This window comes from Poecilia reticulata, unplaced genomic scaffold, assembly GCF_904066995.2.
Source record: "Poecilia reticulata unplaced genomic scaffold, P_reticulata-male-v2 Scaffold_39, whole genome shotgun sequence".
Lineage (NCBI taxonomy): Eukaryota > Metazoa > Chordata > Actinopteri > Cyprinodontiformes > Poeciliidae > Poecilia > Poecilia reticulata.
This window is the reverse complement of record NW_027675137.1, coordinates 69,452-87,211: the sequence shown is the minus strand read 5'-3', so window position 1 is coordinate 87,211 and position 17,760 is coordinate 69,452. Positions and strand designations below refer to the sequence as shown.

The window sequence follows — 17,760 nt, the reverse complement described above, 5'->3', positions numbered from 1 at the left end:
TAGCAGAGTTTAATCCACCACACTTCTTCAGATGTAGTCATTTGCAGCAATGTACCAATTTATATAATTTATTTAAAATCAAACAAAGAAATTTGAAAAAATATGTGCTATGTGGGATACTATGTGAAAACCAACAACTTTTAAACAGATTGTACCTATTACATGTAAACACAAAACAGAAACTTAGCCGACACAAGAGAGGAGGAAAAATCCTGACTTACCAATTACAAATTTACAATTCTTTGCATTCCAACTGCTTTTTAAAACAACTACTTTTAAAAACATAGATAGTTAATTAGTGTCCATGCCATCAAATCAAACACGCAGTCCCTTTAAATTACTTCAGGAAGATACTTGAGTCATTTGGATTTACAAACATGGATATACCGGACGGGTGGAAGCTCGTAGTTTGTGTGTCACTTGTCTCCACCCGGGGCCACGCTGACTAACAAATGAAGCGCACCTTTAAAGGAACTAATTAAGAGCCCTGGGCAAAGCAGCTCAGCACGTGGAAAAGTAAGTAATTTCTCTTATTTTAAATGTATTTTATTATACTGGTTTAATTAAAAGATTTAATGAACTGTGATGCTAGCCGAGCTTCTTTTTAAAACTCTATAAAGCCACACAAAAGCATACCACAGAAGTAAATTGAAGATTTACTTAAGTTAATATGGACAAGATTGCGTTTACATTAGCTACCTGTCATGTAAGCTGTTTTCCTTGTGTCCCGACATACTGTTCTAGGTTTAAGTATTTCCAAAAAATTACTATATGTTAACATATGCAAGCCAAAATATTTCACTATATCCTGAAAACTTTTGTCTTCCAATTAAGGTGGAAGGTTCCTGATTGACTTGAACTACTAACGCCATTTTGACTTTGAAATGAAAGTTTTAAAACTTTATTTGAAAAAGATGGTTTTAAAAATGATTACCTGTGCTCTAACAGGATAATGACATCAGTAAAAAGAAGAATACCAAGGTGGGTCTGTGTGTATGAGCATTACAATTCAGATATTTCCATAAATAACATTTTAAAGTATTAACAAAATAATTTTGAAGCAATGAAGGTCATACTCGATAGACTTCTGATCTGCCATTCACGGTTTTTGTGTGTTTAGGACGAGGTGTGTTCGCCACGGCTCCTTTTAAAAAAGGAGATTTTGTGGTGGCTTTGACAAACTCTGAAGAATCACAAAGAAGGAGAACACTGTATCATAGTGCATGTACTGTCTTCATGTTTGACTTCTTGTGGCATGAAAGATGGTGGTGGTAAGTCCAGAGTTTATAATAAATTAATGTAAGTCTGCAAAATTCTGGAGCTCTTCAAAGCCAATGGGACTGGATTCAGGAGGGCTGTTATGTAGTGTTATATTTTTACCAAGATAACTAAAAAAATATTAAACAGACTAACAATTGTCTCTTTTACCCCACCCCCCACACCTTATTTGTAAAGTATTGATGCATCCTAAGAGGATAACAGTCTTGGAAGATTAGTCAATGATGACAACAAAATCCAAATTGTACAATAAAAAGATATTGGTAGATGGAAAGCCACACCTGTGCTTATTTGCCATCAAAGATATAAACCCTGGAGAGGAAATAACTTACCACTATGGAGGAACTGACTGGCCATGGAGGGACTTCTCAAGGTTAAACCTATGTTTAGTCTGTGTGTCTATTGAAGAGGTTAAAATCCTGAAGACTGGAATATTGCATTTTGTGGAATTGATTTGGGAGCGAATACAATCTTAAAGTTTAAGATGGAAGTCGATTGATACAATTTCAATGTATGTACCTTGAAAAACTTTGAGGAAAATATGTTAAGAATATGTATATATTTTAGATTTTATACATATAGTCTTAAGGTAGTTAAATTTAATTAAAAGTATGAAAAGAAAAACACGTCTCGTGACGACTTCTTAGGTAATCATTTGAACCGGTAAAAGTGATGCAGAAGTTTGAGACTTTATGATGAAGGATGACGGCTAAACCGAACCAGAAATAGGTTTTTAGTCGATCTGCAGCTGAATTTCTTTTGTTTTGTTCTATATTGTTGTTGAGGTGGTCAGTGGATTGGAACAAAAGATGGCCAGTCTTGTTGCAGTATTAAAAGACTATTCTTTTCTTTTCCTAAGGTTGACAAAGAACCAACTGTGACTGAGGGTGTTGAGGTTGAGCCTGCTGGCTCAGCAAATCAAGCTCCACCAAAGTCAAAGTCCTCCAAGACAAAGGTAATAATTTCTGAACTTCTTTTCACTGGGCTTCTAGCCCAACTGGAGATGTCTGGGAGATTCTGTTGGTACGGTTGCATTGGAAGAAATGTAATATTTCCTTCAAATGCTCCATAAACTATGAACTTAACAGGCTTTTTTCAGCAGTCCTGGTAACACACACTAGTCTGGTGTGATGTCATTGTGGGGTCTCTACCAGCTGAAGTGTTTAGTGAATGGTTGTTTGGGGCCATACACATATTTCTGGTTTACAGTACAAGTGAGGACCCCGTTTGAGGTTTCTTTTGGTCAAAATTTAGTCCCTTTTTTGTGTAACTATAGATCTTGTCTGCCCTCAGTAGCATGATTGACAGCTGGATTAAGACACAATGTATGTTTCAAATCAGGGAATACGACGGAAACATGTTTACAGTCCAATCCAGTGACGTCTACTTCGATTAATGTTTGAAACGGTTTAAGTGATACTGAAGTTTGAGACTTTATGATGAAGGATGACTGCTAAACCGAACCAGAAATAGGTTTTTAGTCGGACATCACTACTGTGATTCATTGACAATGTACCATGCTGATCTGCAGCTGAATTTCTTTTGATTTGCTCTATATTGTTGTTGAGGTGGTCAGTGGATTGGAACAAAAGATGGCCAGTCTTGTTGCAGTATTAAAAGACTATTCTTTTCTTTTCCTAAGGTTGACAAAGAGCCAACTGTGATTGAAGGTGTTGAGGTTGATTCTGCTGGCTCAGCAGATGAAGCTCCACCAATGTCAAAATCCTCCAAGACAAGGGTATTAATTTCTGAACTTCTTTTTATTGATAAGCTTCTAGCCAACTGAGATGTCTGGGAGATTTGTCAGTACAATTCCCTTTCAAAGAAATGTAATATTTCCTTCAAATGCTCCATAAACTGTGAACTTAACAGGCTTTTTTCAGCAGTCCCGGCAACACACACTAGTCTGGTCTGATGTCATTGTGGGGTCTCTACCAGCTGAAGTGTTTAGTGAATGGTTGTTTGGGGCCATACACATATTTCCGGTTTACAGTACAAGTGAGGACCCCGTTTGAGGTTTCTTTTGGTCAAAATTTAGTCCCTTTTTTGTGTAACTATAGATCTTGTCTGCCCTCAGTAGCATGGTTGACAGCTGGCTTAAGACACGATGTATGTTTCAAATCAGGGAATACGACGGAAACATGTTTACAGTCCAATCCAGTGACGTCTACTTCGATTAACGTTTGAAATAGTTTAAGTGATACTGAAGTTTGAGACTTTATGATGAAGGATGACTGCTAAACCGAACCAGAAATAGGTTTTTAGTCGGACATCACTACTGTGATTCATTGACAATGTACCATGCTGATCTGCAGCTGAATTTCTTTTGATTTGCTCTATATTGTTGTTGAGGTGGTCAGTGGATTTGAACAAAAGATGGCCAGTCTTGTTGCGGTATTAAAAGACTATTCTTTTCTTTTCCTAAGGTTGACAAAGAACCAACTGTGACTGAGGGTGTTGAGGTTGAGCCTGCTGGCTCAGCAAATCAAGCTCCACCAAAGTCAAAATCCTCCAAGACAAAGGTATTAATTTCTGAACTTCTTTTTATTGATAAGCTTCTAGCCCAACTGGAGATGTCTGGGAGATTTGTCAGTACAATTTCCTTTCAAAGAAACGTAATATTTCCTTCAAATGCTCCATAACTATGAACTTCACAGGCTTTTTCAGCAGTCCCAGCAACACACACTAGTCAGGTCTGATGTCATTGTGGGGTCCATAGCAGCTGGAGTCTTTAGTGAATGGTTGTTTGGGGCCATACACACATTTCTGGTTTACAGTAAAAGTGAGGACCCCGTTGGAGGTTATTTTGGTCAAATTTAATCCCTTTTTTGTGTTACTATAGATCTTGTCTGCCCTCAGTAGCATGGTTGACAGCTGGCTTAAGACACGATGTATGTTTCAAATCAGGGAATACGACGGAAACATGTTTACAGTCCAATCCAGTGACGTCTACTTCGATTAATGTTTGAAACAGTTTAAGTGATACTGAAGTTTGAGACTTCATGATGAAGGATGACTGCTAAACCAAACCAGAAACCAAACCAGAAATAGGTTTTTAGCCGAACATTACTGCTGTGATTCATTGACAATGTACTATGCTGATCTGCAGCTGAATTTCTTTTGGTTTGTTCTATATTGCTGTTGAGGTGGTCAGTGGATTGGAACAAAAGATGGCCAGTCTTGTTGCAGTATTAAAAGACTATTCTTTTCTTTTCCTAAGGTTGACAAAGAACCAACTGTGACTGAGGGTGTTGAGGTGTAGCCTGCTGGCTCAGCAAATCAAGCTCCACCAAAGTCAAAGTCCTCCAAGACAAAGGTAATAATTTCTGAACTTCTTTTCACTGGGCTTCTAGCCCAACTGGAGATGTCTGGGAGATTCTGTTGGTACGGTTGGATTGGAAGAAATGTAATATTTCCTTCAAATGCTCCATAAACTATGAACTTAACAGGCTTTTTTCAGCAGTTCTGGTGACACACACTAGTCTGGTCTGATGTCATTGTGGGGTCCATAGCAGCTGGAGTCTTTAGTGAATGGTTGTTTGGGGCCATACACACATTTCTGGTTTACAGTAAAAGTGAGGACCCCGTTGGAGGTTAATTTTGGTCAAAATTTAATCCCTTTTTTGTGTTACTATAGATCTTGTCTGCCCTCAGTAGCATGGTTGACAGCTGGCTTAAGACACGATGTATGTTTCAAATCAGGGAATACGACGGAAACATGTTTACAGTCCAATCCAGTGACGTCTTCTTAGATTAATGTTTGAAACAGTTTAAGTGATATTGAAGTTTGAGACCTCATTATGAAGGATGACTGCTAAACCGAACCAGAAATAGGTTTTTAGTCAACCATTACTGCTGTGACTCATTGACTATGTACTATGCTGATCTGCAGCTGAATTTCTTTTGGTTTGCTCTATTTTGTTGTTGAGGTGGTCAGTGGATTTGAACAAAAGATGGCCAATCTTGTTGCAGTATTAAAAGACTATTCTTTTCTTTTCCTAAGGTTGACAAAGAACCAAGTGTGACTGAGGGTGTTGAGTTTGAGCATGCTGGCTCAGCAGATGAAGCTCCACCAAAGTCAAAGTCCTCCAAGACAAAGGTAATAATTTCTGAACTTCTTTTCACTGGGCTTCTAGCCCAACTGGAGATGTCTGGGAGATTCTGTTGGTACGGTTGCATTGGAAAAAATGTAATATTTCCTTCAAATGCTCCATAAACTGTGAACTTAACAGGCTTTTTTCAGCAGTCCCGGCAACACACACTAGTCTGGTCTGATGTCATTGTCGGGTCTCTACCAGCTGACGTGTTTAGTGAATGGTTGTTCTGGGCCATACCCCTATTTCCGGTTTACAGTACAAGTGAGGACCCCGTTTGAGGTTTCTTTTGGTCAATATTTAGTCCCTTTTTTGTGTAACTATAGATCTTGTCTGCCCTCAGTAGCATGGTTGACAGCTGGCTTAAGACACGATGTATGTTTCAAATCAGGGAATACGACGGAAACATGTTTACAGTCCAATCCAGTGACGTCTACTTCGATTAACGTTTGAAATAGTTTAAGTGATACTGAAGTTTGAGACTTTATGATGAAGGATGACTGCTAAACCGAACCAGAAATAGGTTTTTAGTCGGACATCACTACTGTGATTCATTGACAATGTACCATGCTGATCTGCAGCTGAATTTCTTTTGATTTGCTCTATATTGTTGTTGAGGTGGTCAGTGGATTTGAACAAAAGATGGCCAGTCTTGTTGCAGTATTAAAAGACTATTCTTTTCTTTTCCTAAGGTTGACAAAGAACCAACTGTGACTGAGGGTGTTGAGGTTGAGCCTGCTGGCTCAGCAGATGAAGCTCCACCAATGTCAAAGTCCTCCAAGACAAAGGTATTAATTTCTGAACTTCTTTTTATTGGTAAGCTTCTAGCCCAACTGGAGATGTCTGGGAGATTTGTCAGTACAATTTCCTTTCAAAGAAACGTAATATTTCCTTCAAATGCTCCATAAACTATGAACTTCACAGGCTTTTTTCAGCAGTCCCGGCAACACACACTAGTCTGGTCTGATGTCATTGTGGGGTCCATAGCAGCTGGAGTCTTTAGTGAATGGTTGTTTGGGGCCATACACACATTTCTGGTTTACAGTAAAAGTGAGGACCCCGTTGGAGGTTAATTTTGGTCAAAATTTAATCCCTTTTTTGTGTTACTATAGATCTTGTCTGCCCTCAGTAGCATGGTTGACAGCTGGCTTAAGACACGATGTATGTTTCAAATCAGGGAATACGACGGAAACATGTTTACAGTCCAATCCAGTGACGTCTACTTCGATTAATGTTTGAAACAGTTTAAGTGATACTGAAGTTTGAGACTTCATGATGAAGGATGACTGCTAAACCAAACCAGAAACCAAACCAGAAATAGGTTTTTAGGCGAACATTACTGCTGTGATTCATTGACAATGTACTATGCTGATCTGCAGCTGAATTTCTTTTGGTTTGTTCTATATTGCTGTTGAGGTGGTCAGTGGATTGGAACAAAAGATGGCCAGTCTTGTTGCAGTATTAAAAGACTATTCTTTTCTTTTCCTAAGGTTGACAAAGAACCAACTGTGACTGAAGGTGTTGAGTTTGAGCCTGCTGGCTCAGCAAATCAAGCTCCACCAAGTCAAAGTCCTCCAAGACAAAGGTAATAAATTGTGGACTTCTTTGTATTGGTAAGCTTCTAGCCCACCTGGATATGTCTTGGAGATTTGTCAGTAAAGTTAACTTTTAAAGATATTTAATATTTTCTTCAAATGCTTCATAAACTGTGAATTTAACATGTTTTTTTCAGCAGTCCCGGCACACACACTAGTCTGGTCTGATGTCATTGTGGGGTCCATAGCAGCTGAAGTGTTTAGTGAATGGTTGTTTGGGGGCATACACACATTTCTGGTTTTCAGTAAAGTGAGGACCCCGTTTGAGGTTTATTTTGGTCAAAATTTAGTCCCTTTTTGTGTAACTATTGATCTTGTCTGCCCTCAGTAGCATAGTTGACAGCTGGATTAAGACACGATGTATGTTTCAAATCAGTTAATATGACGGAAACATGTTTACAGTCCAATCCAGTTATGTCTACTTCGATTAACGTTTGAAACAGTTTAAGTGATACTGAAGTTTGAGACTTCATGATGAAGGATGACTGCTAAACCAAACCAGAAATAGGTTTTAGGCGAACATTACTGCTGTGATTCATTGACAATGTACTATGCTGATCTGCAGCTGAATTTCTTTTGATTTGTTCTATATTGTTGTTGAGGTGGTCAGTGGATTGGAACAAAAGATGGCCAGTCTTGTTGCAGTATTAAAAGACTATTCTTTTCCTAAGGTTGACAAAGAACCAACTGTGACTGAGGGTGTTGAGGTTGAGCCTGCTGGCTCAGCAAATCAAGCTCCACCAAAGTCAAAGTCCTCCAAGACAAAGGTAATAATTTCTGAACTTCTTTTCACTGGGCTTCTAGCCCAACTGGAGATGTCTGGGAGATTCTGTTGGTACGGTTGCATTGGAAGAAATGTAATATTTCCTTCAAATGCTCCATAAACTATGAACTTAACAGGCTTTTTTCAGCAGTTCTGGTGACACACACTAGTCTGGTCTGATATCATTGTGGGGTCTACAGCAGCTGAAGTGTTTAGTGAATGGTTGTTTGGGGCCATACACATATTTCCGGTTTACAGTACAAGTGAGGACCCCGTTTGAGGTTTCTTTTGCTCAAATTTTGTCCCTTTTTTGTGTAACTATAGATCTAGTCTGCCCTCAGTAGCATGGTTGACAGCTGGCTTAAGACACGATTTATGTTTCAAATCAGGGAATACGACGGAATCATGTTTACAGTCCAATACAGTGACGTCTTCTTAGATTAACGTTTGAAACGGTTTTAGAGATACGGAAATTTGAGACTTTACGATGAAGGATGACTGCTAAACCGAACCAGAAATAGGTTTTTATTCTAACATTACTGCTGTTATTCCTTTACAATGTACCATGCTGATCTTCAGCTGAATTTCGTTTGGTTTGTTCTATATTGTTGTTGAGGTGGTCAGTGGATTTGAACAAAAGGTGGCCAGTCTTGTTGCAGTATTAAAACACTATTTTTTTCTTTTCCTAAGCTTGACAAAGAACCAATTGTGACTGAGTGTGTTGAGTTTGAGCATGCTGGCTCAGCAGATCAAGCTCCAACAAGTCAAAGTCCTCTAAGAGAAAGGTAATAATTCTGAACTTCTTTTCACTGGGCTTCTAGCCCACTGGAGATGTCTGGGAGGTTTGTCAGTACAGTTACCTTTAAAAGACATGTAATAATTCTTTCAAATGCACCTTAAACACTGATCCTAACAGGCCTTTTTTTGCAGTACTTGCAACACACACTAGTCTGGCCTGATGTCATTGTGGGAACTATAGCAGCTGAAGTCTTTAGTGAATGGTTGTTTGGGGCCATACACACATTTCTGGTTTACAGTAAAGTGAGGACCCCGTTTGAGGTTTATTTTGGTCAAAATGTAATCCCTTTTTTGTGTAACTATAGATCTTGTCTGCCCTCAGTAGCATGGTTGACAGCTGGCTTAAGACATGATGTATGTTTCAAATCAGGGAATATGACGGAAACATGTTAGCAGTCCTATCCAGTGACGTCTTCTTAGATTAATGTTTGAAACAGTTTAAGTGATACTGAAGTTTGAGACTTTATGATGAAGGATGTCGGCTAAACCGAACCAGAAACAGGTTTTTAGTCGAACATTACTGCTGTGATTAATAGACAATGTACTATGGTGATCTCCAGCTGAATTTTTTTGGTTTGTTCTATATTGTTGTTGAGGTGGTCAGTGGATTTGAACAAAGATGGCCAGTCTTGTTGCAGTATTAAAAGACTTCTCTATTCTTTTCCTAAGGTTGACAAGAACCAACTGTGACTGAAGGTGTTGAGGTTGAGCATGCTGGCTCAGCAGATGAAGCTCCACCAAAGTCAAAGTCCTCCAAGACAAAGGTATTAATTTTTCAACTTTTTATTGGTGGGCTACTAGCCCAACTGGAGATGTCTGAGATTTTGTTAGTATGGTTACCTTTCTAAGAAATTTAATATTTCCTTAAAATGATCTATAAACTGTGATCTTAACTTGCTTACTTGATGAAGGATTACTGTATATCTGAAGCAGAAACGGCTTTGTAGTAGAATCACACAGCTGTGATACAACATTCCTTTTGACTAGTCAATGTTTTTTATGTTATTTAGATGTTTTTTTTCTATTTGTCCCAATGTTGGCAAGCCTCTTGCTTACAATATTCAGGTTTATTTTAAAGTACATTACATTTTCAAATATTACGTCACTGACTTCAGAATTAAAAGTCAGCCCTAATTTATAGTAACATCAGGACTTCATTGACTTGTGGGTAGGGTTAGAGTTAGTAACAATTACCTTAGATGTTTACAAATATATATTTTTGGTATAATTGAGAAAAATAGCTTTTCATGGTGAGAAAGGTACAGTTATTAATTGGTTTAGGTCCTGTATTTAACTGTATTTTGCAGGAAGGGTCTAATCAGGCATGAGTGTATTTTACAATTTCAGAAAACCCTTCAATTATGATATTGCTTTGGTAACTTCATTTCATTGTTTTAAACTTGTTATTAACTTTGGTTTTAAGGTTGCCAACCATGCAAGAGGAGGACTTGGAATGAGGGAGAGGTCCTTGCAGTCAAAAGCACTTGATGGCATTCATCACCACTGTAGAGTTCCAGGAAAAGCAGACTGTGATAAGTGTTTAAAACGGGAGCCTGTTGCACTCAGAAACAGAAATTGGCTGGCTGTTAAGTTTTACGTTAAAAACGGCTCTTAAAACAAAGTTTAAAACATTTAATTTCATGCTGCTTTTAAGTGCTTTTAGTTAGTCATGTCATAGACATTTCAGTTTGCTGTTTTTTTTTAAATACAGAAAGTAGTATATCTTTTAGTTTTGGCTTTGTTGCAGTACCTTTTTACTGACAGTAATTTCAGTTTGTACTTTTTAAGTTCATTTGTTGGTTTAAATATTTACGGGAAACAAGCATCCTGTAAAGAGCTTGGTTAAGCAATAATGTTTATTCTTCAGCATACTTTTTACGCCTTAGTCAATCATTTAGTACATAGAAGCAAGATAAAAAATACCTTTCATCTATTTTCAGATGCGTGAAAAGTACATCATATCTGAGTTGTTGTAGATGCTTATGGCTGTGGGCAGGGAGGATTGTCTATATTATTCGGTATTCTAATGGATCTGAAGATGCCTCAGTGTTCAAACATATGAAAGAGGATGATCGGGGTTGTCTGTAATGTTTGTATTACAATCAATCAGTCAATAGGTTTATTCGACAAAACTCATTACATGAGTGAAAGTGAGCAGACAGAACAAAAACCTTCAAAGAATCCTTTTTTGAACAACCATCTCCAGAGGATTTCAACAGTAGTCCCCGGAACAGAACCAGCCTTCTTTATCAGGCTGTTAAGTCTTTTCAGGTCCCTGGCTCAGATGCTATTTAAACAGATGATGACAGAAGAGATGACACTCTCAACAACAGACTTGTAGAGTAAATTAATCAATCAAGATTACTGCTGTGGCCCATCTTCTCGTAATTACAGGTTGTTCCTGGACGAGAGATTTACAGTCAATCAGAAGAACACAAATTATGATATAATTTGCTAGGAAAGGTTTTTTTGCAGAAATGTATGCATCATTTTAATCCCTTTATGTAATGTCTTTAAAAGAATACATTTAACAAAGCGTAATATGCTGCTCAATACTAGAATTTGACATATCTTGAGTGGCTACTCAATTTTCTTTTGTACCAAAGTGTAGATTTCATTGTGCATTGAGTCATAGTGGCTGTCAAGCACTTTGAACCGGAAACTGTGCTACAGGTACTAAGAATGTAATAAAAACTAATTAGTGTGTATTTATGTCCCCACCCATTACTAAAACCTGACAGTCCCCAAGAGTCACCTTCTTATCATGTTTGGAACTCTAGTTAGTCTTATTGCAATTTAAAGTGATATGTTTGTTCACTGCCCCTCTAGCATGCTACTTGATTTTTTGCAGAGCTGTGCTACTTTCAGAAAGGGAGGTTCCCAGAAAGCATGGTCTTGTCTTTAGTCCCAGTAGGGCATATAAACAAGGCTGTGTGTGTGTGTGTGTGTGTGTGTGTGTGTGTGTGTGTGTGTGTGTGTGTGTGTGTGTGTGTGTGTGTGTGCGTGTGTGTGCATGTTTGGTGTTTGTGTAATTAGACTCTGATGGTGAGGCTGTGAACCTGCTGTGTTGTGCTTAAAAGTAAAGAGAGAAACGTTAAAGTACAACTGAAAACCACGTATTCCTTTAAGTCTGTAACAGCGCAGCTACTGTAAAAGATCTGAAAAAAGTCGGTTAGCAAGTTGCTAACATGTAAACAATTGCAGTTCCTATTTGCGGCAGAAGTTGTGCCCATATATTATACAAAGTTTCAAACCTTCATTTACACCATATACATGCAAAATGTACCATTGTGCACTGTGTAATATACATAACAATGAACTGACAGCTCTTTCTATGACTCCTCACATTGTGATGAAATCACGCACAAATCAGAGACCAAATTGCAGCAAAATTTTTCCTACCATCTCAAAACTTAAGATTCCCCCTCAAAGCATTAAAATTATATAAATTCTACTATAAAGTAAGAGATCACAATAAAAAATACCACTTTTATCAGTTCCCAAACGTGGGTTTTCTGCACAGTCAGGTTGGAGAAATCCCCCTCCGCACCATTTAGCTTTTAGTTTCCACGCACGAAGCAGGAAGATAACGGAGAGGGTAATCAGCTTGGCTCGAGTGATCTTTGAAGCAGGAGCGCCGTTGTTAGCACCTCATTCAGAGCTGCTAAAATTCATTCAGAGAGCATGGGAGGGGGTTTCAGGTGAATTTCGACCCTGACGTGAGGTTACAAAGCCAATATTTTTAAAGTATCCAAAGTTAAGAGTCTTCTCTGTGTCAAGTCATACCGAACATTGTCGGTCAGCCGACCGAAAATGTACTTTCTACACCGTATTTGATGACAGGGCATGTAAATGGACACGCCCCTTTAAATCCGTCAGCTGATTTTAATTAGCCGGAAAACCATAACATTTTGGGCAAAATTGTATGCGGGATAGTTTTTGAAGGATGAAAGCCTTTAGCGGACCATAAAATAAAAATAAAAACACGTGTAGCGGTTTTTTTTACGGAGAAATCCAAACCTGAGAGTATTGCTCAAATGGATAATGACAACCCAAACAAGCGAGAGGTTCATATTGAAAATGACAAAACCATTAACATTTCTGTTGATGAGAAGAGACGCAGATACAAGGGCAAAACAATATAATTATTGTTAATATATGAATCGAAGCGTCAATCTTCCTACCTAAGAGTCTTTCTACTTTTTTTGCATTTCAGCAGCAGTCATTCAGAAAATATGTATTCTCAAGAGTGCATATTTGCAATTCTTATAATTCTCATAGCCATTCTTCAAGACTATCTCTTGAAGCATATATATATATATATATATATATATATATATATATATATATATATTATATATATATATATATATATATATATATATATATATATATATTAATCATTATTTATTTGTGACATTATTAATAATTATTTACTTGTCTTTGTATAGTTACATAAATATGTATTGCTATTGTAACCGGATCCTTTTCTGCGTTGTGCTGGTTTTTGAGTGAATGGACCGTGACACAGTTTCTTTCAAGCGGATGATTCTCGGTTTATTTCTGACGAAAATACAGACAAAACAACCGTGTTATAGGCTGCCCGCTCCAAGTCCTACACCAAACAAAGTATAAAACAAAATTAACTTAATAGATCTATAAATAAACTGAATGTATTTAGATGGAAAAATGAAAAGCACACACCTTTCCCGCAGGACAACATGACATGTCAAAAGGGGAGGGGCTAAGGGGCGCAAACAATTTAAAGACAATACCACAGAAGAAGAAATAAAACGGAGGGGCTTCAGATCTTAAATAACATGGTTAAAACAATGACAGAGGTGTTTCAGTAAGATAAGGACCAAGACAAATAACCAAAGAAGACATTTTATGTAATTATAATAAAAGAGAATTACAACCAGGTTACATTATTACTAAATAATTTATTAATTTATGAACGGCTGTGCTTTGTAATTTGCTCTTCATACATCAATATCAGAATATTCTATTCCTATTCTATTGTTATAGCCACTAATCATATTTAAATATGCTGAACTATGTAATAAAAACATACTTAAAAAATACAATTGCTTATAAAGCTTTGACAGATGTTTGAATATGGTTTCCAGTAACAAAAACGCGTGTTATGATTGATTAAATGCGCTGATACGTCATCGTGACTGTTAAACACATAACGCTGAGACTCATCAACACTCATCAACAGAGCGCTGTTCATGACAGTGATGAAAAAGCAATGCTATTTAATAAGACTTAAATCTAATACATTTTGAACTTTGAATAAAAGCCACAGTAAAACATGAGTAACGAAGGGAAATAAGGAGTATATCTGATTTTGAATCTAATTATTTAAATTTTGCTTAAATGGTTTGCACCTCCGGTTTGCACCTGTGGTTTTGTGTAATCCTAGCCCGCCGTTAATTTTATTAACTGCGGGATGAAGAAAAAAGACCTATAAGTATGGATGTGACCATGACTCTGAGGTGGATAATTTCTCCCAATGCCCGCTTTTGCCGACAGTCCTGCTTTAGTGTGTTAGTTGTTATGTCTGTGGCGAGAACAAGAGCACAAACAAGAACACGTTAACCTGCCACGGCTTTATGGACATGCGCAGTTGAGTGGCTTTAAGTGGCGTTCAATGAACGTCACCAGCATTTGATGAGCGCCTCTCCCACAGTAAATTACATTTATATTTTCTATTTAATATTTTTTTATGACAGTGATGAAGAAGCAGTGTTATTTAATAACAGTTTATGCCAATACATTTTGAACTTTCAACAAAAGTCACAGTAAGGCATAAGTAACGAAGGGAATTAATAATTAGTCTATATAATTTTGAATGTTATAATTAATTCTAATTCGATAAAAAATAAATGCAATTCAAAATGTTTGTTTCAAACCCGAATTGTACATGAGACTTAAAATTGGTGCCAATCTTTCTTGAATTGATTTAACAAGCATGTAAAAGCCACAGTCGTAATCGAAGTGGAAATGTCTGAGTCCTCCTGAATGCCTCTGACGCATGACGTGACGTTCTTTGCCGTTACTTCTCACTTCTTCGTTTGTCCCCAACAGGTAAGCGGTGTGTTATTTGGGTCTGTCGTGATAATAAAATTATAAACAATGAGAACGGTTTCCTTGTCAAATAGTTATTACATAATTGCTTCTTAAGTGTGGCTGTAACTTAATAAAGCTGAAAGCCGCTATACGGAGTTTTTTTCTGATAGCAAACAATCATTAGCATATGCTAAAATTGACGGTATCACTCGTATGAAACCTGTCCATTCAGATTGCAGAGGGTATTTCCAATTGACTTAATTTATAACCATGTATGTTAGTATTTGTCTTCATGATCAGCTTCTATTCAGCTAAATATGTATAAATTGCTACGGTAACCTCGGAGTTGATTAGACTTTTCAGTTCAACTGAAACGGACTGTCAGCCGTTAAGAGGCTGTTCGATAAACGTTGCTTTGTTCTTGGGTTGTGACGTGCAGAGCTGGCTTGCAATAATCAGAAAATGTAAGAGATGAAAGACGGTTTCATTCTTAAAGATATTAATAATCGCTTCTTAACGAATCGCCATACCATAATGAAGTTATAAACCGCTAACCCTCCTATTTCTGATGGGTGCCGACCGTTAGCATGATATGCTATCATTGACGCCTACTATATATCTTAACTGAAAACCATTCTATTCAGAATGAGGAATGTATAATAATTTAATTAACCTTATGCAGTATAGTTTCCATAATCTAATTTATAAACATATATTGTTAGCATTTGTCTTTATGGTCATCAAAGTAGTTAAAAAGAAATGCAACCGCGGCAATTAATTGGACTTTGCGGTTAAAAAACGTTGCTTTCCGTTAACTGTTGGAATTCACCTAAATATACACAACGTGTTGTGTATTTTTCTGATCAAGTCAATAATTGTGAGATAACACACAGTGTCTTTTCACAGATGAAAGAAAACTGCTCACCAGCGTTCTTTGCCTGGTAAGTACATTGCAAAGTTCAGCAGCCTGTCGAGCGCAAATGTTTTTAACAATAAATTTGGAAATATACGATTAGACAGTGACAATGTGGAAAACCTGAATGTTTTTGACAGTTTCATTCTGAACCACCATTTTATGAACGCAGAAATCTCACAAATTGGACTGAAATATTTAAAGCTTTTTAGCAAACTTCCTCATTTTGTTGAAATATTTTTTTCTGGACTGTGCTACCATCTTTGTGCACTAAACAAATGTGTAACAAGGTGGTGATCTTATGAGCTGTCTAAAATCCATATACATTACAATCTTAGTATCTAAAAACAGACTCGATGTCTTTTTAAAAAATCCTCTTAGACAGAACCTTGTCTGGAAACATAAATAAGGTAATAGTGTCACTCCCAACTCTTCATTGCAATAGAATTTCAAATGCACTATTAAAATGGCCCTATTAGGGACAGATGCTCACAGCAGAAGCAGAGTGATGCAAACATAGGACTGCTGCTTTTTACGTTAGGCTGTTTTGTCTATGTGCCTTTGTTAAATAAATTCAATAAATTTAACTGTTATTTCCCTCCTTTCAGACAACCTAGATATTTCCACCAAATTCTGCTCAGTGAGGTGAGTACTAGCAGCATGTGGCTTTATTTGATTTAAAAAGTTAACTGAAACGTCCAGAAATGTCTAGATCAAAGCAGCTTGTGTACAGAGGACAAAGAACCTTAGCGGATATGTGTGTTCTGGACTCCTGAAGGTTTTCTGGTCAGCTAATAACAAACTGTTTCTACTCTCCCTCACAGAGAGAAGTGGACCCAAACACCTTTCTCCCTGGTGAGCGGATGTTTCAACGTGGATCAGCCGAGCTGTCACAGCTGATCCAACTTGACTCACACACAATTTGAATAAAATCATGTCCACAAACATTTGCTTTAAATTAGATTCCAACAGGATATGTTGGTTATGCTCACATGACACCCTGTTGTCCAAAACCCTGTAAGAAACATGACTCAGTACAGCAACAACCCTCTGAGTTGTTTTCTGGACTCACAATGAGGTTTTCTGTCACTCACTTTAAGCTCTGTGATCAAAAAGGTCCAAGTCAACAGTAAAATCTTCTAAAGCAGCTGGCTCTTTTATCTGTTGGTATGCTGGGATGCATCTTATTTCAGTAAGAATATCATAATCTCCATTCATTGAACTATTTCCATAAAGGTCATGAAACACAGCAACAACCCAATTCACACCACAAGCTTAGTTCACAATAGTAGTAGGTATGAATCTCTTCACAGTTTGAACCTTTTCAGATGAAATCTGACCCAGAAGCTGCTCTGTTGAGAATGTTTCATTTGGATGTCTATTGGCTGTTCTTTGTCTCGCAGGTGTTCCACGGACCCTCTTTTCTAACCACTGTCGGAAGCATTTTAATTTTCCAACTGTGTTTTTTCCTTTCCTCTTCCTTCCAACATATCTGGAAAACCATTTACTGTGCATTTTACTATCCCATCCCTAAACTCTCCTACGAATTTCTTCAAAAACCAGCATCCCAATAGGTGGCCTGGTTTTTCCGAATTCAGGAGCCTGGTTTACCAGTAACCAGAGTTCCCTTTATTTCTTCAACCATCAGTTTACTGCCAAATTGATGTTTGCCTGTCTCTCTTAATCTAGTTTACCAGTAACTAGATCTGTTTTCCACTCACATCTTACGTCCTGTGACCTCTGAACAGTTCTTCTATTGATTTTGTGACATGAATTTTGTGGCATTGATTTTGTGGCTATACATTTGAGAAATCCTACTTCTATCGAGTTCATCAGTAACTCATCTGACTATCATTGAGAATCTGAGAGAATCTCCCCTCTCACTGCTCTGTCTTTCCTGTCTACCTCTCTCCACCGTAAGAGTAAATAACTAGGAAGCTTCACACATCTAAGACGTCATTTTTGAGTAATCTCTTAAGTTTGAAAAGCTTCCATTTAAAAATTGGCCAAAAATAAATACTCAAAACAGGTCAACTAAAAACTTGATCTGTATAAATTTTGAAATTGAAAGCAAAGTTTGCTTTCTGCTGAACTACATTGCTCCAATTCTAATTGGACTTAAGTAAAGCTCTGGTCTTGTCTGACAAAATATATTTATAGAGCACTATTGGCATAAAGTCAAAAACAGTAAAAAGAAAAACGTAAAACTTTGATATTTCTAAGACGTCTTTTTGAGTAATCTGA

The 17,760-nt window shown here is 37.4% G+C and overlaps 1 long non-coding RNA gene across 2 annotated transcripts; it reads left to right on the top strand.

Moving 5' to 3' along the window:
• Positions 1-15,319: 15,319 nt before the first annotated feature.
• LOC145550386 (uncharacterized) lies at positions 15,320-17,708 on the top strand. Of its 2 annotated transcripts, XR_014086288.1 has the most exons (4): positions 15,320-15,544; positions 16,125-16,161; positions 16,341-16,371; positions 16,920-17,708. It is a non-coding gene; the product is annotated as an uncharacterized LOC145550386 (long non-coding RNA). The 2 variants fall into 2 exon arrangements; XR_014086287.1 differs by lacking the exon at positions 16,920-17,708 and having other exon boundaries at positions 16,341-16,472.
• The last annotated feature ends 52 nt before the right edge of the window (positions 17,709-17,760 follow it).